Genomic DNA, 20,680 nt, shown 5'->3' with positions numbered 1-20,680 from the left:
CTGCTTTGAAAATCTTCTAACCCATGAATTCATCTTATTATTTTGTCTCTTAGTGTTGTGGAAGAGACAGCTTTTGCCAGGTGCTTAGAATCGGTATAAACTGAAATAAATGCTATTTGTATAGGTATAAGCACATACCACCCCCTCACACACACAACTGAAGGATAAATCCTTGACCCAAAAACCTGCTTGTCCTCTTTGAATCTGACATCTCTCAGAATGAGGGGTTGCCCATTTAACCCATCGCTGGCCAGAAATTGCAGGTATCCACCCCTTTCCCAGATCAACCCCAGTCTCTCAATCCTCCACTAAAAGAACCTGGGGAAAGAAAGAAGTCCTGCAGGCTGCCCACAAAGTTAGCAGATCCCAGCTCTGCTGGAGTGAGAGCCAGAAACAAGCACCTTAAAGACAAGATGACTCATCAGAAACAGCCTTTGATCAACCCCTTCTCTTTTAAACCCAGGGGGCTGTTACCTGGCAGTAATTGCAACGGGGGCCAGTACTACACAGGGAGGGAGATACCTCTGAGTTAGCCAGGTCCCAAATCATTGTGGAGTCCAACCCAACATTTCACGCACCACCTGGAAGCCAATGGGAATCAAGTTCAGACCACAGAACACCATGATCTCTCTGCACTAAGCAGCAGCCACATTCTGCTGTAAGGTTGTCACAATGTCAGGGCCGGCTCTAGACCCCAGCGCGGCAAGCACACACGTGGGGTGGCCCTTTCCCGGGGGGACGGCAGGCTGGGCCGGCGGACCTGCCGCAGTCATGCCTGCGGGAGGTCCACCGGAGCCCCGGGAGCAGCGGACCTGCCGCAGGCATGACTGCGGACAGTTCGCTGGTCCCGCGGCTCGGCTGGACCTCCCGCAGGCATGACTGCGGCAGGTCCAGCGGAGCCGCCGGACCTGCGAACCGTCCGCAGCTGTGGGAGGTCCAGCCGAGCCGCGCGACCAGCGGAGCCTCCGCAGTCATGCCCGCGGGAGGTCCGCTGCTTCCGGGGCGCCTCCCGGGCATGACTGCTTGGGGTGGCCAAAAACGTAGAGCCGCCCCTGCACAATGTGCCTCAGTTTCCCCGGTGATATTCACTTACAGGGCTGAATCAATGTTTGTGCAGTGTGTTGAAACTGAGGTCCTCAGGAAAAGCTACTAGACAAGATGGTTTTCATTCAACCTGGCAGGGCTGGGGCAGGAGAGTGAACTGCGCTGCGTGGAGGTGTACTGTTTCTTTAAATCAGCAGCAGGTAGCAGGGTTGAGGTGCAGAATCTCAACAGTAAAGAAGAGCCCTTGGGGGCAATTCTGCTAGGGTGACCAGCTGTCCCGATTTTACAGGGACAGTCCTTATTTTGGGGGCTTTTTCTTATATAGGCTCCTATTAACCCCCCCCCCGTCCTGATTTTTTACACTTGCTTTCCCATCACCCTAAACTCTGCTTTCTAATGGAGTTCCTTGTTCAGTGTTAGAAGAAGCGGTGAATGTTTGGCATTGTCACATGATGTAAAATCCCCAGCTCTTCGCTGGACACTGGCAGGTTCACTTGGGAGAACTGGCAGGGTTGGGCCTCTGTGTCTTCTGTCCCTCCATCAACTCTGCTGCGGCAATGGAGAAAGACCCTCATCAGGGCTCAGCCAGGGGCTGTTGCTGCCACTGCACCATAAACACTTTATGCTTTGAGTCCCCAGCATCTCTTAGCCCATTAGTCCCTGTAAAGTCAGGGGACATCCCAGGAAAGGCCTTAAACGGGCACATTAAAGTACTTTTCAGTTTCAAAGGCTTGGGTGAGCATTTACAGCAGTTCAAGGACCTTTGAAAGCAGTTTTCCCCCTGCTTTGCCAAAGGTTTGTTTAAATCCTTCTCAGCCACAATATCCATCCAATGGGGGAAGAACAGGAACATCCTGAAATGTTGCTCTCTCATCCCAGGAACCAAATAGGTTGACAAAGACCTTCCCCAAATCTGAATGATCTCGGTCCTCCTCACCATAATACATAAAAGCAACTTAGAATCATCCATCCATTTAGAGTCAACATCCCTGTCGGGTAGGGAAGGATTATCCCCAATTTGTTGATGGGAAACTGAGACACGGGGGGTAGATTTAAGTGACTTGCCAAAGGCCATACAGGATGTCTTTGGCTGAGCTGGGAACTGGATGGAGGCCTCCTGGTCCTAGCTCACTGCTCTACCCATTAGACCGTTCTTCCTCCCTTACCAAATCCTCCACAGGCTTGAAAAATAATTAACTCCATCTTCTACACCTGGTAAACAGAGAGCCAGATCAGCAGCTGCCATCCATCAGCCAAGCTCTGTTGAAGACCCCAGCTGGAGATAGGTCCCTCAGTGTATTTCTTCCTGGTAATAATATTTCAAATTTTTAAAGACATTTTACCTTGTATCAAAGCTAAATTGGAAACATCTCTTTCCACTCCCATGGTCAGTTGCCTGGCTGTGAATTAAGATCATTATTTGCCCCAGGATGTGGCGGTTTGGCAAGCCCTGATGGCGCTATCCCAGCAGCACTGGCTTGCCCCCATGCTAGACTCTCTGTGGCACATGGGATCTTCTAGTCAAACACGAACAACCCCACTCAATGCAATGCACTTGGATACCCACTGTGTTGCTGCTGAGGTTTGCATGGCAACGCTCATGCTATCCATTCATTGCCACGGTCCTTTTCAGCTGTGTCCTTCTCCACAGCAGGTAAAGAAAAGGACAGTTTGCAGCAGAAAGCAGGGTCATGTGTAGGAAACGCAAAGAGGCAGAGAGATTCCTGTCTCCAGTGTCTGGAACCACATACAAATTTACTGGCTGTGTAAAATGGCTGCAGTGAAATGCGAAACAAGGTGAAACTCAACTGGTTTCATATTACCTTGCAAACTCAAAACCTCAGAGCAGGCTGCTTGAAAGGATCACCCGGGGTCAAAACCCTTCAGAGCAGAGCTAGCCCCAAATTGCAGGCCTGGATCCCAACACTCTCCAATTCTACAGGAAGTTCAAATGCATATTCTTTGTGGGAGGGGAGCAGGGCCCCACGGGCCAGATCCTCAACTAGTATAAATCAATGTAGGGCCACTGAAGTCAGGCGCTAAGGATCCAGCTGCGAATTTGGATCTGACCTTGCAGCTCAGGTCCATCCCTATAATAGAACAGAACCAGATCATCAGATCTGACTCTCTATCCCCTGAAACTGTGGGGAAGTTTGGACCCTGAAAAAACCAAGCAATTCAGGACCTGAGATTGTCTAGAGAACAAACAACTCAGTGGAATGTCAGCAAAAAGAACGAGGAGTCCTTGTGGCACCTTCTTAGAGACTAACATTTATTTGAGCATAAGCTTTCATGGGCTAAAACCCACTTCATCAGTTGCAATGTCACTCAATTGCTCTAGATTAAACTCCCAGCTCCCTGGTGCAGCTTGTAAGAAGAGTTAAGGAGAAAAGTCTTCCAGAAATGTGTCCCCAGGCACCCATTGCTCTGGGAATTCTGAGATGTTGTTAAAAGGTATTGGAGATCTGAGGATGGGTTAAAATTTAGCCCAACCTTAGACCAGAAATGTGGACTGAAACTTGGTTACAGTTCTTTCCCTTCCCAGCTTCAGCCAGGACCAGGGACCTGTGTGGAAACCACTGGTAGCTAGATAATAGCAGAAAGTCATACCACATACCAATCTCACTGCCAGCAGCAATTAAAGACCATACAGTATCTGACTCTACAGGAGATAGGCAGAGTCCATACTACCGAATGCCCTCAAGTGTCTCTGCTGAAAAGCTTCATCTCAAGAGGCTTCTAAGCCCAGTTTTGCAAAGAGTTGTGGGAAGCATCTTCAAAGCAACCTCTGAACCCTTCTGAAGTTCTCCCATGCTGTGAGTAGAAAGGAAGCTCTAGTAGCTAAGGGACTGGGATTGGGATACAGGAGATGTGGTTAATTGCCAGCTCCGCCACAGACTTCCTGTGCAACCTTAGGCAAGTCATTTAAAATAACCCAGTCTCAGTTCCCCTTCTGAAAAATGGGGATAAGGTTTCCCTGCCTCAGAGGGCTATTGTGAGGATAAAATCCATTAACAATTACAAGATGCTCAGAAGCTATAGCAAAAAGGGCCAATATAAGCACCTCCCCAGGTAAATGCCACCTAATCTAGGCTGTGCTGAGCCCCCATCTCTCTGATTCCTGACTTCTCTCTGAGCAGGAGGGAGGTAACTGTAACCAGCTGGCCGCTACTGGGGGTCTAGCCGTTTCTGACTCGTCTGTGCTAGCTAATCTGCAGCCTGTCTGCCGATCTGAGCTCACACTTCCCATCATCCCGGCTTTACGAGTTCAATACTGGCTTGGCCTGCACTCTCCACTGTCTCCAGAAAGGCCAGGAGCGGGGAGGAATGCGTTTGTCACACAATACTCCTTTTGGTCCCAAGCATTAGGGTCAGGGGGAATTCAGAATCGGATTAGGAATGAAAATACTGGCTGTGTTTATTTTAATCAGTGGCATGACAGGGGCTTTTCAAAGGGCGAGACGGGAGAGGGAGCCCAGAGGCAGCTGCACTCGGCAGTAATGCCAGCCCTGGGTCAGCGCAGCGCCAAGTCCGGAGTGCACCGGCAGGTCAGATCGGAGGAGCAGATAAGGCAGTCAGTAAGGAGGAGAGAGGATGGTTGCAGGGGGGTAGGGGAGAAAGGAGAATGGGAAGCAAAAAAATGACACAGCTGGCTGTACAAGTTCAGGGGAAAGGGAATCACAGGCAAACCCCACCCTGGAGCAACATGGCAGCATCTGGGAAAAGGAGATGGATCCTCAGGGAGAGCTTAATGCAACTCAAGAGTTTCCTATGACTGACTAGCTGGCAGTGACTAGAAAATGGAAAGGTTGAAGAGAGACCAAATGACCCCTTATCACTGTGGACACAGCGGGGCTCTGCGCTGCAGACCCCCATGGCTGGAGAGTCCAGGCATCACAGCTCTGGGATGGGGAATGCACAGAATGGGGCTGGTACCAGCTTTGAGGGAACATCTACATGGCAGCTGGGAGAAAACATCCCAGCCCGGGTAGACAGACTTGGGCTAGCTCCCCTTGAGCTAGCCTGCTAAAAATAGCAATGTGGATATTGTGGCCCTGGCAGAGACTCGTGCTAGTCACCTGAGCTCAGACCCAGGGCTTCAGGTGGGCTAACCCGAGCCACCTCCTGTGCTGCTACCAGCGAAGCTACCAGGAGTCTGCCTACCCATGCTGGCGGGCTCACCCTCAGCTGCAACGTAGACATACCGAGAGAGGGCCCAGGAGGGGGGAATCTCACGCTGAGATCCCCGGAGGTGAGGTGAGGGGATCATGTTGGGGAATAACCTAAGACTCCTCAGCTCCTCTGTGGCTCGCTGGGGCTGCGCGTAAAGAGACTGGAGGGAAGGCCATTCCTTAGTGGGAGCCAGGAGGACAGATATAGTGAGGACCATCCGAGAAGGTGCCGTGCTCAGCTTTGGTTCACACCAATACACCTTCAGCATCCATGCTCCAAATTAAAGATGGGCACCCTGGCCTGGAGCCACCACCCTGCCACCCACCAAACTATCAGCCATCAGAAACCCTGTAGGGAGTGGTTCTTACTTCACCCGCTCTGCTATGTCCATCCCTCATGCAGACAGAGGCTATTCTGGGCATCAGTTAATACAGTAGAGACAGGAATGGCAGATGAGGCTGCTGCTTTGACTCTGAAAGCAACTGAAAGCAGGCACCATCAGGTGGCCTCTGTGAAACAAGTTAATGAGCCTAGTCAGGCCAAGGTGACCACATCACAAAAATCATCCTGGCCTGATCTGCTCTGCCTGCGCTCCCCTAGAGAGAGCTCCTAGCCATTGGGGTGATGCAGACTGGCAGGGTGCCCTAGGGAAACCTCTGCCCCAAATTACCTGTCCTGGGGAAAGGGGGTGGGGAGACTTGTCCTTCAACCACTAGAGACAATGGCAACCCTCTCATTGAGATCAGTGGATGCAGGACTGGTCCTGTCAGCAGGGGACTCAGTCCCAGGGACTCTCAATTAGAGCTAGGTGGAAAAACAGAATTTCCCTTCTTGAGGGAAATTCCAACATTTGGGAGGAGGGAAGTCATTCCAAGCCAGAAACAACAAGCAGCAGCAATGTTAAAATTTGCCATGCAACAAGAATTCTGAACAAATTCCTATCAGGACTATCAAAATGTTTTGTTTCAACAAACGTCAAATCATTTGTTAGCTGTTGGAACTTACTATGGGGGCATGGTAGATTCTCCTTCACTGACCTTTTCTAGGTCAAGACTGGAGGTAGGGGTAGGCCCTAGTTCGTGTTTTGTGATTTTATGTTATATTATAACCATTTGTTTCCATCAGTCACTCTTGTTTCTAGTGGAACCTGTATTCTTTCTTGCATAAATCATCTTTTTAATAAAAACAAAAAGATCTGCTCTAGGAATTATTCTGGGGGAAAGTCTCTGGCCCGTGTCAGATTAAATGACCACTGTGGCTCCTTCAGGCCTCAGAATCTATGAAAAGGTCATTTCATTACAATCATGTTGAAATGTTAAAATGTAAGATAGTAAATATTTTCTCTTAAATATCATTTATAAAATATATATGAAAATTTATGTTTTAAAGTCAAATAAAAAAAAATGATTGAAAATCTTTTCACCTTATGAAATCAAGAAAGGTCAAAGTGATTCATTCTTTTTCCCCTCATCAAAAATTTCATTGCAATCAAAAAAATTCCCACAAAATGTTTCAATTCTGATAAAATTTGCATTTTCCAATAGAAAACTGTTCCATGGGAAATTTTTCAGCCAGCTCTCCTCTCAATGCAGCACCTCTCGGCTACACTAAATTCACACTATTTTTTGCGGGAAAGGAGGGGACATTCAAGATCAGATCATTCTCACCCGTGTTTCTAGGGCTCCCCAGGATGCAGGGTCCCTGACACTTGGGCACAGAGTTTCTCATTGCTCCGGCATAGCCTCCTATTGCTGCAGCCTGCAGGAAATCAATGCTGATAGGAGGGCACTGGGAACAAGTCCCAGATTTTGAGATTGATGGATACTGAATGAAGCCACCGACTGCCTGGTTCTCTAGCATCTTGGATATGAGCTGACCCAATTTTCCTCCATTCCCAGGTCACTCAGGTTAAGCAACGAATCCAGTCACTGCTTCATTTCTATTGGCTGAGAGAAATGGACTCACCAACCCAAAGTTCCCATGGTGGAAGTCTTCTTGCCAGTGATTGGTAGGAGAATTCCAGGTGGGATTTCATCTCCCAGGAAGAGTTTATGTCTTGGGGAGCTAGAAAAATCACCTTCTGACACGGTAACATGCGGCACCTTCATCCTGGATGCCATCTTGGCTAATACACCAGGGATTGAAACAGGAACACGAGGAGCTGCTACCAGTTAAGCTAAGGCTCCCTCGCCATGGCTGTGACTGATGGGTCCCCTCTGTGGGTTGACACAGAGGGGGACCCTGTACACAAACTCATCAGTGGGTTATGCTGGGATCATTGAAGTAGTTGAAAGGAAATAAATGAGAACCGCTTCTGCCCTGTTCTGGATACACTTCTTTCCATGCTGCATTAACAGGGGCCAGTTGTGCTCAGATCTGGCCAAGGCCTTTAGCAACATGACCCCAGATGACACTGCTGCTGCCTCTAAGTGTTTGCATTAGAATAGCCCCCTGTAACCATGACTGAGATAGCCCCGGTCCTAAAGAGCTTGCAATCGAAATAGACGAGACGTGATTATTTACCTCACTTTTACAGTGGAGGAACTAACAGGCAGAGATGAAATGACTCACCCAAGGTCACACTCTCCGCCAGAGCCGGGGACCGAACACAGCTCTCTCGTAGCATCACTACAGTGCCACCCCCACAGCTGTGCTAGTCTCTCCAGCAGGGGTAACCTCCCCCCTTTCCTTCCTGGCCAGCAGAACCTGACCCCCTTGGGGAGGAGCAGATGCCACAGACTGACATAGGGACCCAGTTGTCCTGCTCCCTCTGAGCTCCCAGACGCATATGTCCACCTGAGCCCAGCCTGCTCATGTTCTCAATGGGGCACATGACCCCAATGCTGGGCTGGCTGTCCAAGGCACAGCAGAGGCCCGAGGCCAACCCCATCTTGGTGCCTTTTTACCGTGGTGACAGGTACCTCTAAAACACAACATGCAGAGAGTCTGCGGGTGAAGGATCATTCCTGCAGCTCGGCCTAAATAGGGTCGTCCCTGCTGCACACAGGCTCATGAGATCAGGGACCCAGGAGGGAGAAGCAAATATCCTTATGAACAACCAGTGCTCGCTGGGTTTCCCCCATCAGTGGGGTGAGTCCACAGGGCAGGATACATGGGGCATTGGAGATGGACTGAGAGGAGCTCCCTGAGACCTGGTTGCTGTTACAGCTGAATTGCATGGGCCAGCTGGACACTGTCAGACCTGGCCACTGTAGCCCCTGGAGGGTTTACACACACACACACACACACACACACACACACACCCCAGCCCCCAAAGATTCAGATCTGACAGATTTAAAGCTATCAGCCCCGGGCTGGCCCACTCACCCTTCTCACACCTAAGCCTAGAGCTTTGCCTCTTACCTGGCATCAGAGCTCCGCTCAGGTCCCTTTCTGCAGTTGCTGGAGTCCCACATTCATATGGACAGGATGGACTTGCTTTAAAAAATGAGACCGATTGTCAGCTGGTGTCAATCACCGTTGTTGCATTAGGGTCAACACTGAGTTGATTTACACCAGCTGATGATCTGGCCCCAGGCTCCCCCACATTCCTTCCTGCTGCCAGTCTGACTTCCCCCGCCCTTCCCATCCCCTCTCTCCAGCCCTTGTCCTGGGCCTCCCCCTCCTCCCTGCTTCGTACCCAAGGAAAGGTCCCCTCCCCCCCCAGACCCTTCTGCACTTTATTTATTAGAACAATAAACATGGGCTTTGCCTCCAGGTGCTCCTGTGCATTCCTGAGTCCCCCAGAAAAGCCGGAGCAAGCAGCCGGGTGTAGTGTGGGCCAAGAGAGCAGGGGCTCCCGGAAAAGCCACAGCCGCTTCCAAAAATAGACAAGTGCCCTTGAAGAATGTCATCTTGAATCAAGTCGGTGCTGCTTCTCCAGCCAGGAGACACTAAGACGTCCCCTGTGGCTCTCCCCTCTGCTGGTGGCACAAGATGGAAGCTGTGCGGTTGCCTGCCTGGGACTGATGGGGGAAAACCAGGCCCCTCTTGGGATCTGGCTCAGCATGTCTGTTCTGATCTAAATCTGGTTGGTCCCCAGGCAGGGAGGCCAGATGGAGAAGCTGGGGCATGAGAGAAGGAAGGGTAATGCCAGAGGAGGCAGCAGGGGCATGAACTAGGGTCTGGGCGGGGTAGGCTGTAAGCAGTGGCCTGGATGCAGGCATAGAATCATAGAATATCAGGGTTGGAAGGGACCTCAGGAGGTCATCTAGTCCAACCCCCTGCTCAAAGCAGGACCAATCCCCAGACAGATTTTTGCCCCAATCCCTAAATGGCCCCCTCAAGGATTGAACTCACAACCCTGGGTTTAGCAGGCCAATGCTCAAACCACTGAGCTATCCCTCCCTCCCATGAGAGGCACCAGGGAAAGAGAGAAACTAGGGTATGCAGGGAGGAGAGTCCTGAACAGAGACATGAAAAGGAACAGGGGTGTAACTGGGGGCATGGAAAGGGGCAGGACATAGGAGGGGAAAGGGCACACATGGGATTATGAGACGAAGAGGGACACGAGGAAGGGCATGGGAGGGGGCATGGCTCCTGCTCCGATGGGGGCAGTCTGGAAAGCAGAAGAATGGCCATACTGTGTCTGCTTATCCAGGGGCACCGCGATGGGCTGCTTCTGAGCTTAGCTCCCAATTAAATCAGGGTTGGGCTGGTTTCATACTGGCCGGGAGCAAGTTCCCACACTGACTGAGGCCGCTAGCATCACCAATCCCATCCCAGCAACCGGGCAACTCAGATCCAGATCCCGATCTCCATACGAGTCGGTCATTTCACACATACTGGGCAGGTGACCGCAGGTGGGAGGCAGAGTGCAGCATTTCTCACCAGTCCCCCAGCCCTCCATCCCCATTCGATTAATCAAATCTCTCCCCCACAGCACTCTTGGCAGAGCATAGCATCAGAGTACCGTCCGGCTTCTTCAATGACATTGACGTGAGATTGGATTAGATTTCGGTTAGACAGCCAAGTTATGCTGCAGTGCATTGTGTTGCACTGGGCTGTAATTCATTGCTCGGCAGGCGGGCCTAGTATTGTGGTGTATCCCATTGCACCATGGTGTGTTTGTGCTGCATAGCTGTAGAAGGGAGGTTTAGGCTAGACTTTAGGGAAGACTGCCTAATTGTCAGGGTACCTAAGCAATGGAACAAATTACCTAAGACAACAAGGAATCTGGTGCCACCTTAAAGACTAGTCTTTAAGGTGCCACCGGATTCCTCGTTGTTTTTGTGGATACAGACTAACACGGCTACCTCTTGATCACACCCTCCTTAGGTAATTTGAATCTCCATCATTGGAAGTTTATAAGAACAGATTAGGCAAATACCCCTCAAGAACTTGCTTAATCCCCTCTCCCCCCCACTCCCTCTGACTGCACACCCCTAGCTGTCACCCATCCAATATGGGGTTCCAGTGTGGGGAGGTATCAAACAGCTACAACCCATACTCAATAGGGCTCCCATACTCACTGAAGGATAGCTCAGTGGTTTGAGCATTAGCCTGCTAAACCCAGGGTTGTGAGCTCAATCCTTGAGGGGGCCACTTAGGGATCTAGGGCAAAAGATCAGTACTTGGTCCTGCTAGTGAAGGCAGGGGGCTGGACTCAATGACCTTTCAAGGTCCCTTCCAGTTCTAGGAGATTTGGGATAATAATAATAGGAGATATACCAAAGAAATCTTCCCTGAACCCCCACTTCTAGCCTTCAACCACCTCTCCAAGCTCATCATCAGAAGCGAGCTCCCCACAGGCCAGGACAGAACAACTCAAAGTGGCCCCAGACTCTGCCAGAACAGCAGATGCAAAAGCTGCAGACATAATCTCCACTGCTACAATAATCAATACAACACACCTTTCAAGATCCATAGAGCCTACAGATACCTACCACAACATGTGGCGTACCTCATCCAGTGCACTAAAATGTCCTAGCAACAACAATGTGGGTGAAGCCAGACAATCCCTATGCTCTTGAATGAGCTCACACAGGAAAATAAGACAAAAATTGTAAGAATCACCCATGGCTGAACACTTTTCACAAAGTGATCACTCTATATCTGACTTAGTCCTCATCCTCAAAGGAAACCTGTATAACGCTTTCAAAAGATGAGCCTGGGAATTTAAATTCATAACTCTGCTAGAGACTGAAAATCAGACTGAACAGAGACCCTGGATTTATGGCTTATTATTACAACAATCAGTAATCCACTAACACCCTCTGTTTGTCCTAGGACTGAAAAGGTGTTAATGGGCCTGTAGTAGAATGAGACTCACCAGTGCGGCACCTCCTGCGGTTGTCCTGGGAATTAGCTCACTTCCAGCTCAGAGCACCCTCTGCTGGCCGGTGGCTCACCCCCATGTCCCTCCCAGACCCCAATGCCCCTTACCCTGGGTTTCTGCCCCAGCAAGACCCCCACTCTCTGGGTCTCCCCTCCCAGGGGAACCCCCAACCCTCTAAGCCCACCTTGCCTCAGTGGCTACTGCGTGCCAGTCATCATCTAGTTCCCTCTCACTGGGGCAGACTGCAGTCTGTAATGGCCACTCACCATTGGCAAAGGGGTAGGACCTGCTGCCTTTGCCTATTCCCAGGCTGTATCTCTGCAGCTCCAGTACCCCTGTAGGCCTTCAACAAGGCCACCCAGGCTGGAGCTCCCCAGCACTGCTCCAGTTCAGGTAGCTGCCTCTCCGGCAGCTGGCCCTTCTCCCTCTAGGGCTGGAGAGAAACTCCTCTGGCTCCTAGCCCCACAGCCCTTTTATCAGGGCCAGCTGGGCTCTGATTGGCATGGCCACAGCTGTGGCTGCTTCCCCAGTCAGCCTAGCTTGGCTGCTTTTAACCCCTGTTCTCCTTGGAGTGGAGTTGCCACTACAGGGCCACTCTATCATGAATGAGCCCTTAGACTATGTGCTAACTACTTACACTAAACAAGGTTTCACCTTGCCTTTAGCTGGGACCACAGAGTACCTTTCCCAGCCCGGAAGAAGAGCTTGGAGTGGCTCAAAAGCTTGTCTCTCTCACCACAGAAGTTGGTCCAAAACAGATATTACCTGGCCCACTTTGTGCCTCTAATATCCTGGGACGAACGCGGCTACAACTACATTGCATAGGCAAACACCTGTCAGGGATGCTCAGTGCAGGGGACTGGACAAGATGATCCATCGAGGTCCCTTGCAATCCTACACATCTATGATTTGATGACTGTAGGCTTAACATTGCATTTTATTATATTGGATTGCACTGAATTTTCTTAGGGCCAAGACCATATCTTGTATATTTGTAGACTGCCAAAACATCTGGAATAATCAATGATGAACTATTAATTATGAATTAACAATTATTAGTCATTAAGTATGTCTCATCCTTTGTCCCCTTGACTGATTTCCAGCTAGTAAGCTATTTGACTGACTTCACCCTTTTTCCTTGGCACAAACTGAGCAGGTCAATGAAATTCTTGATTGTTATTTTTATGCTGCATATTCTCATCGCACCCACGACCCCCCCAGTCATGATTGTATTTGTGTCTGCTGAGCACCTGTGACTCCCATTGACTTCACACAGAGCAGCAGGCGTGGGGCGTTTCTGACAAGCAAGTCCGCAGGACCAGATTGTTAAAAATCATCGGGTGCTTGGCTCTTTTGGAAAATCTGCCCAGAATGTCACAGTGGGAGCTGAGCTGAAAGTGACTCACATGGGGCTTTCAAGCTATGAAACACCAGAAATCAGGGTCCACTTTTGAAAATTGTAAGTCTTTTTGCATTTACTCAAGTTTCCCTTCTCCAGAAGATATTGTCTTGCTTTGCCACATTCAGCAGCTTTCACCTATCAAAAAAAGCCCACCTCTGGTCCACTTTTTACAAGACCTAATTCCAGTGTGCAGGCCAAATTCCAGGTTGGACAATATATTCTGCTTCCCTAAGCTCCTCCTACAGTTTCAGTGGGGTACACTGTTCTTCTTCACCTCCTCTAATAAACTGTTGTGTCACGTTGCTAAGCAGCTGCTGCGTTCTGCCCCAGAAGTGGCTGCATTTCAGTAGTCGATGTAGTGAGTCCCAGTATAGGCTCACCCGCTGCAGCCTTTACTCAAGCAAAACTCTTGTTAAAACCAACGGAGAGTAAGGACTGCAAGATTTAGCCCATAAGGGGTTTGGGGATCCTTAGTATTAACAGTTCATACTCTGATGGAGTCTGCAGTCTGGTGAATGAATTGTAAGATATAATGAAAGGACCACCAGTCTGAGGGACATGGGGGAAAAGATCTGATCAGCAGTGTCAATTATCTTCCTCTTTGAATAACCCTTTCCACCATAAGAATGAAACTCACAACACTGACACCCTCTTTGACCCCTAAACTTCGAAAGAAAGAAAGAAAGAAATGTTGCCAAGCAAAGTTTTGACCCTGAAAAGGGAGAAGTGACAGAGACTCCACAAAATCCACTAGGGACTCCACTATTGGTATTGATTTGACGTGGAAGGCACCCAGATACTACGGTGACAGGTGTCATGATAAAACTCTGGATAGATACAGGATCAAATCTATTGTTCCTTACTAGAAAATTCCCTTCCCTCGCAGTTGCATCCTGTCTCACAACCCAGCTAGTCCCGGAAGATTCAGGCAGGATTTGATTGTGTTATTTGTTCATGAGAAACTGGGCCAAGTTTCCCCTCTGCTTTGCATTCAGCTCCTGGGGACATGTGGCCTGGATTTCTCAGGACAGATGTATGGACCGGGACACTTTGCCTCCTTGCCATTAGTAGCTAATAGGCATGGCTCCGCTCTGTGCAGCAAAGGAAGTGGGATTAATCCTAAGGAAAGCCTCACCCCAGAAATACTGAGCTCATGTCCTCTATGAAGTTATTGAATTTACTTCCCCCGCTGAACTCCGATGAGCTAAAAGCCCCCAAGGGGAGAACATCCAGGGAATATTTCAGCAAGACCGAGCCCGGCGGCTCTGCGGGACGAATGCAACATGGTATCACAGCTGGGACCCATTAAGTACCATCCTTTGGATGCAAGAGTGCAATCTGTTAGGTCACAGGAAACATGCTTTTGAAATAAGGACGTGGATTCTTTTTCCTATCAGCCTAGAAACATCTCCCTGAAAACCAGGCAGCTAGAAACTGCATTTCTTTGTAAAAATACCTCTCCAGCCAGAGCAGGATTCCAAGAGCCTCATGCTACCAGAATCGGTGGATCTCAACCATCTGCCAATGCCATCCCACAAAATACTGACTCCCCTTGGTAGGGTGCTATAAAAATCCCTATAGATAGAAGAAAAAGAAAGCTATGGGGAGAGGAGATGTTCAGACAGGTAGAAGGCTCGATTCAGGCCTATCTCTTTCTCTCTCTCACACACACACACACACAGTGAACCCTGTGTACTGCACATTAAAATGTGGTTAGACAGATAGAGAAAATAGATGGATGCCCACTATCTGACCATATCAGCCTCCCAATAGACCAAATCTCTCATACCCATCTCCTGCCACTGCCATTTCCTCCCAAAAATTGTTAGTATACTTATTTCTTAGCCAGGAAAATGTGCCACACACTTTCCAGGCATAGGGGCTGATACAGTCCCTGCTCAAGTGGGCTGCAGTCTAAGCTCTCTGGCTACCTGCCAGTGCTCAAGCCCCCAAGATAACTACTCCATCAGACAATGCCTCTCCAAGTGATCCACTCCCCTAGGCATTCGCTCATCAACAATTCAACTTATTCACTCGTAAACACCAATGATCCCCGCACAGTCTAGTATTTTGTCCAGTTTAGTGTCATTAAAATGGAAGTCGGCCACCAAGCTCATCCATGGCAGAGTGTGTTCTCTGCCTTCAGGTGTCCTCCTGGGAACAAACTTTTGGTTAGTCCCGTGATCACACAGCCTGGAGAACAGTGAATTGTACTGTAGCAGAAAAACTCTGTTTTAGCTGGTCAAAAAAAAAAGTGGGGGAAAAAGCGTTTTTTAATCCAATTTTCCCCTCCTACCCCCACCATAAAAAAAAATACAATGAACTTTTGAATTTTTGTCTAATGTTAAAGGGGGGAGATTTTTCCAAGAATTCATCATTTTTTTCCCCAATTTTTTAAAATGAATTTTGAATTTCATCAAAATCCAAAATTTTGACCAGTTGCAGTGAGATCTGTTCCTTCAAGGAGCTGATCCTCCAGATACCTTTTAAAGGGTCCTAATTAACCTTAACCTCTGTTCCTTCTCTGTCTCACTCCTTCAGAGGAGACATGAGCAATTAAACTGTAGGGAAGGGAACTTCCCAGGCCTTGTGTGGAAAGAAGTCATCCACAATTCCGATTTCTTTCTCCTTCCCTATGCCTGCCTTAGAGGTTTAATCTGAAAATGCTGTGTGTTATACAGTACAGAAAAGACGGCTTTTTTTTATTGCAACTTGTCAAAAGGTCATAGAGGCATATTCCTCTGGCTTGCCCCCTGCTGCTCAGCAAGCTTTGAACCTGCTTCAAACTCCCTTAATTGGCTTAACCTGCAGCAGTGAATGTTTGGGTTTAATATCAGCTGGAAACATATTGGGCCTGAAATGATCTCACTTAGGCTCTGATTTAGCAAGGCACTTAAGCACGTGCTTAACTGGAAACACACAAGTAGTCTAAGATGCCACCACTGTGCTTCAAATTAGGCATGTGATGAAGTATCTTCCTAAACTGAGGCCATAGGCCACTGCACCACAGCATGCAGCCGATGAAGTGGGTTTTAGCCCACGGACATGGGTGGCAAGTTTGTAAAAATTTTGGTGGGGCCCAGAACCCGCCCCCAACTCCGCCCCCCCCAACTCCGCCCCCACCTGCCTAAGGCTCTGGGAGGGGGCTCGGCGGGGGAGGTCTGGGGTGCAGATCCTGGGCTGGGGATTAGGGTGCAGGAAGGGTGCTGGGTGCAGGCTCTGGGCTGGGGCAGGGGGTTGGGCTGTGGGGTGAGGGCTGTGGATGAGGGGTTCATGATGCGAGGGGGCTCAGGGCTAGGGAAGAGGGTTGGGCTGTGGGTGAGGGCTGTGGATGAGGGGTTCATGATGTGGGGGCGCTCAGGGCTGAGGCAGAGGATTAGGGTGCGGGGGGATGAGGGCTCTGGCTGGGGCTGAGGATTAGGGTGCAGGGGGATGAGGGCTCTGGCTGGGGCTGAGGATTAGGGTTCAGGGGGATGAGGGGTTCATGATGTGGGGGTGCTCAGGGCTGGGGCTGAGGATTAGGGTGCAGGGGGATGAGGGCTCTGGCTGGGGCTGAGGATTAGGGTGCAGGGGGATGAGGGGTTCATGATGTGGGGGTGCTCAGGGCTGGGGCTGAGGATTAGGGTGCGGGGGGAATGAGGGCTCTGGCTGGGGCTGAGGGTTTGGGGTTGGAGAGGCTCAGGGTAAGGGCAGCCTGCCTTGCCAGTACTGGCGGAGGGCAGGCACTAGGACCCTGCGGCAGCAGACAGCAAATCTGCTGGGAGCCCTCCGGGCAGCAGGCAGGGGAGAGGCGCGCTGCGTTCTGTCAGGCAGGGACGCAACACAACGCAGCGGAAGGGGGGGAACACGCGGAGGGGGGGTGGCAGGCGGGGGCTGGGACCTGCTCCAGGCAGGGTCGCGGCGGCGGGGGGAGACCTGCGGTGGCCGGGGCCGATCCAGGCAGGACCAGGGGGGCGGGAAGAGACCCAGCTCCAACTATTGCTGGAGCAGGGCGCCCAGCCCTGAATATTGCTGGGGCCCGGGCCCCACACAAATATATAACCTGCCGCCCATGCCCACGGAAGCTTATGCCCAAATAAATTTGTTAGTCTCTAAGGTGCTACAAGTACTCCTGTTCTTTTTGCACCAGGAAAGTTACCATGTCACTTCAGTGATTACAATCATGACACTGCTGATTTACACCAGTCGGAGTGAAATCAGATTCAGATACTACAGGCCAGGTATTCAGATGGTATAAATCCCCCTCGCTCTTGTGTCTTCTTCCAAGGAGCTATGCCTGTTTACACCATCTGAGGATCTGGCCCTATAACACTAAGAAAATAATAGCCAAGGGAAAAGGTTCGGTAGGGTCATCAGCCTGGACCTGAGAGAGGGATTCGCTCCCGTGTTTATTTAGATTTTAAGCTGCTGTGGTCTGGGACCTATTTTGTTCCTGTAAAGAGTCATCATCATTAATTATTATTATTGCAGCATCTAGGGGAGCCCAGTGGAGACCAGGCCCTCCTTGTGCTCAGCACTGTACATAAAACAAGACGTTGTTCCGTCTCTGAAAATCTTACAATCTAAATAGACTAGTCAGACAAAGGGTTGAGGGGAAGGGATATAAACCCAAGCAGAGCAAACAACGTAATGGTTTGCAAACACTCTGTTAGGCTGCAAACTTTGCACTCCTATGGGGTAATAAGAAAGAATGCAAGAATAGGAATCATCTGTGTAATGGTGTCTTGCATCTGTTAACGTTCCAGGTGTTAACTGCCCCCCGCCAACACTTCCCCACTCCCCCAAAAATCCCTTTGAACTAGTTTTTTAAGGGGAAGAAGGATCTGTCTTTCTATTCATCTGTCCAGCTGTCTATGGATTGATATCATAATCATCACAGCGGTAGCTGAATAATGTAAGAAATGAGATAAATCTGTGTCAGTGGTCGACACAAAAAGATCTACATTATCTAGTCTTGTGGTTAAGACACAGCAGTGGGCCTCAGGACTCATGGGGGCTAGCCCCAGTTCTGTCACCAATTCGCTAGGTAGCTGTAGTCAAGTCACTTCCTGCCTTTCGGTGCCTCAGTTTCCCCACTGGTAAAATGGGGCTAGTGATGCTGACCTACCTCCTCTGGGTGCTGTGAGCCTCAGACACAGATCATTATTATTTCACAAATAGCTTTTCTTACAGCCTCCCCTGGGATGGGAGGGCACCAACCACCACAATGCAACAGCTGTAGGGGGAGAAAGGAAATAGCCCTGTGCTTATGAGAAAAGCTATGGGGATCAGAATTGCCCCTTGCAGAGCAAATAAGGGCTTGGGCTGTGCCCTCAGCTGGGGTAAACAGATGCAGCTCCATTGGCTTCCCTGTTTGTGTTACAATCTCATTCAACTGACCCAGGGGCATCCAGAGTAAAGCATGTGAGGCTTGGGGGCCCGTCTCTATGGGCTGGTGTGTGCCGTTCCTATTTCATGAGAACCGAGGATGTAGCCTGAAGGGCACTTCTCAATGTGCTTCCATTTAAGAAGAAAGCTCTGCCTAAAATAAACCATCCCATTTCCAGCTGCACTTGGCCAAAGCAATTCCTGTGGGCCTGATTCTGCACTTGCCAGCGTCACTCCATTGACGTATGCAGAGCTCCTCCTGCCTTCTGCCAAGATCAATGAAAGATCACCAATTTCGTCCCCAGGGGTGAAGTCCTGGCCTGAGTGAAGGCAATGGCAATTGACTTCATAGGAACAGGCTTACAGACGCTGGCAGAATTATCAACGTTTTGGCCGGATTTCATATTTGTCTATAAATGTTCTCATGCCCGACTCTCCTCTCACATACATCAGCTGTATGCTGGCTTACCAATTTCAGTGGAGTTGCTCCTGATTTACACTAGGGTGAGTGAGAGGAGATTCAGTTTCAACCGCTTTATGAGACTGATTAAACGGCATGTCTGGCTCTTTCCTGGATTTTTGGGCTGGATTTGATTTTCCCTTCACTAACCCGTTCCTTGGTTGAAGTAATGGGGACCTGAGTCCCATGAGCTACAAACACTGGGCCAGATCCTCAGCTAGCATAAACCTGACTGACTTCAGAATCATTGCTGCTACACCGGTTTACGCCAGCTGAGAATCTGGCCCACTGCTCACCTTGCTACAAGCTGGCCCAGGGCAGCACAGGCAGGCGGAGCAGAGAATGGTTTGAATGGTCATCACCATCCTGCACATGCAGGAGCTCTCTCCCTGCGGCTGCCAGAGCTGACACTTGCTGAGGAGCTGTGGGAACATTTGCTGCAAGCAACGAGGCTCCTGGTGCCCTAGACTTTTGGGGTCCAGTCCTTAAGGGTTCAGTGAAACAGTTTTATTTCCTAGCATGTGATCAAGGGAGCGGCGAGACATGGAACCGCCTGAGGTTCATTGCCAAGATATTTGTAGTTGAAAGGTCAAAGCTGTTTCTGGTCTCCTTATCAGAGTTGGCCGAGTGAAAGGGAAACCTCCAGCTATGTGGGTCGGGTCATCCCGGGGACAGCGCAATAGGGTATCGGAGATGAGGCTCTGATGGGAGAAGGTGGGTGGGGGGGAAACAGGAGACTGCAATTTCTCTGGGAGCAGCCGCCCCACCTCTGGCCCTGCAACCAAGAGCCCTGGCCACAGAGTGAAACCAGACCCTCCCCATCACCCTGGCAAGGCGAGCAGCCCACGCAACCTCAGGGTCCAACTTACCACCTACAAAAGCCAAGAGTGTGTCAAGCAAAATTAAGGATGTCAGGCCAGACTGATCCCTGGAGTAACACCGCCACAGTCAACGGGATTACACCAGCCATGGAGCTGGCCCAAGAACAACAAATGCTGGTTATCAAATTATTGTCCTTCCCCTAGAAGGATCTTCTGTACCTGGGCCAGATCCACTCTAGAAACAGGGCCGGCGCTAGGATTTTTGCCGTCCTCCCTTTTTTTTCGTGCCCCCCTGCCCCTGGCCTCGCCCCAACTCCACCCCTTCTGAACCCCTTCCCCAAATACCCAACCCCGCCTCCTCCCCCAGGCATGCTGCATCCCACCCCCATTGCTTCCTGGGGGCCCCCCGCGACCTCCCGCCCTAGCTCACCTCCACTCCGCTCCTCCCCCCTTCCTCTCGAGCGAAGGAGGGCGGAGAAGCAGAGCGGCGGCGCGTTCATGGGAGCAGGCGGAGCGGAGGGGAGCTAGGGTGGGGGGGCGCAGAAAGTAACAGGGGGTAGAGCTGCTCCCCACTCCAGCTCACCTCCTCTCCACCACCGCCGCCTCCCCTGAGAGCCCGCTGCTCGGCTTCTCCTCCCTCCCAGACTTGCTGTGCAAAACAGCTGTTTCCCATGCAGCAAACCTGGGAGGGAGGGGGGGGGAGAAGCGGAGAGGCAGTGGCGCACTCAGGGCAGGGGCGGCTCTAGGAATTTTGCCGCCCCAAGCACAGCAGGCAGGCTGCCTTCCGCGAAGCCGCGGGACCAGCGGACCCTCCGCAGGCAAGCCGCAGAAGGCAGCCTGCCTGCCGCCCTCGCGGAGCCGGCAGAGTGCCCCCCACGGCTTGCGTGCTGGGGCCTGGACCCGCTGCTGACTCAGGGGAGCAGGCAGAGGCGGAGCGGAGGCGAGCTGGGGCAGCAAGTGGGGGCAGCGGGGGCACTTTTTCCCCATGCCCCGGAGTCGGCACCTATGATGGCCGGTGCCAGAATGCCACCCCTAGAAATGTGCCACCCCAAGCACCTGCTTGTTTTGCTGGTGCCAGGAGCCGGCCCTGCCTAGAAACACCTCTTTCCTCCTGGTTTTGCCTGCTTCATTTCCCT

At 50.7% G+C, this 20,680-nt stretch overlaps 1 long non-coding RNA gene across 1 annotated transcript in view; it reads right to left on the bottom strand.

Annotated features, from left to right (window-relative positions):
* The window catches only part of LOC123368411, a 31,658-nt gene extending 19,734 nt beyond the window's left edge, over nt 1-11,924 (bottom strand). Inside the window, exon 1 of the long non-coding RNA XR_006578770.1 lies at nt 11,853-11,924. This is a non-coding gene — a long non-coding RNA (uncharacterized LOC123368411). The remainder of the gene's footprint in view (nt 1-11,852) is intronic.
* Nucleotides 11,925-20,680: the final 8,756 nt, after the last annotated feature.

The sequence above is a fragment of the Mauremys mutica genome, chromosome 4 (assembly GCF_020497125.1).
Source record: "Mauremys mutica isolate MM-2020 ecotype Southern chromosome 4, ASM2049712v1, whole genome shotgun sequence".
In the NCBI taxonomy this organism is placed as follows: domain Eukaryota; kingdom Metazoa; phylum Chordata; order Testudines; family Geoemydidae; genus Mauremys; species Mauremys mutica.
The sequence above is the reverse complement of the archived record's forward strand: the minus strand, read 5'-3'. Positions and strand labels throughout refer to the sequence as shown.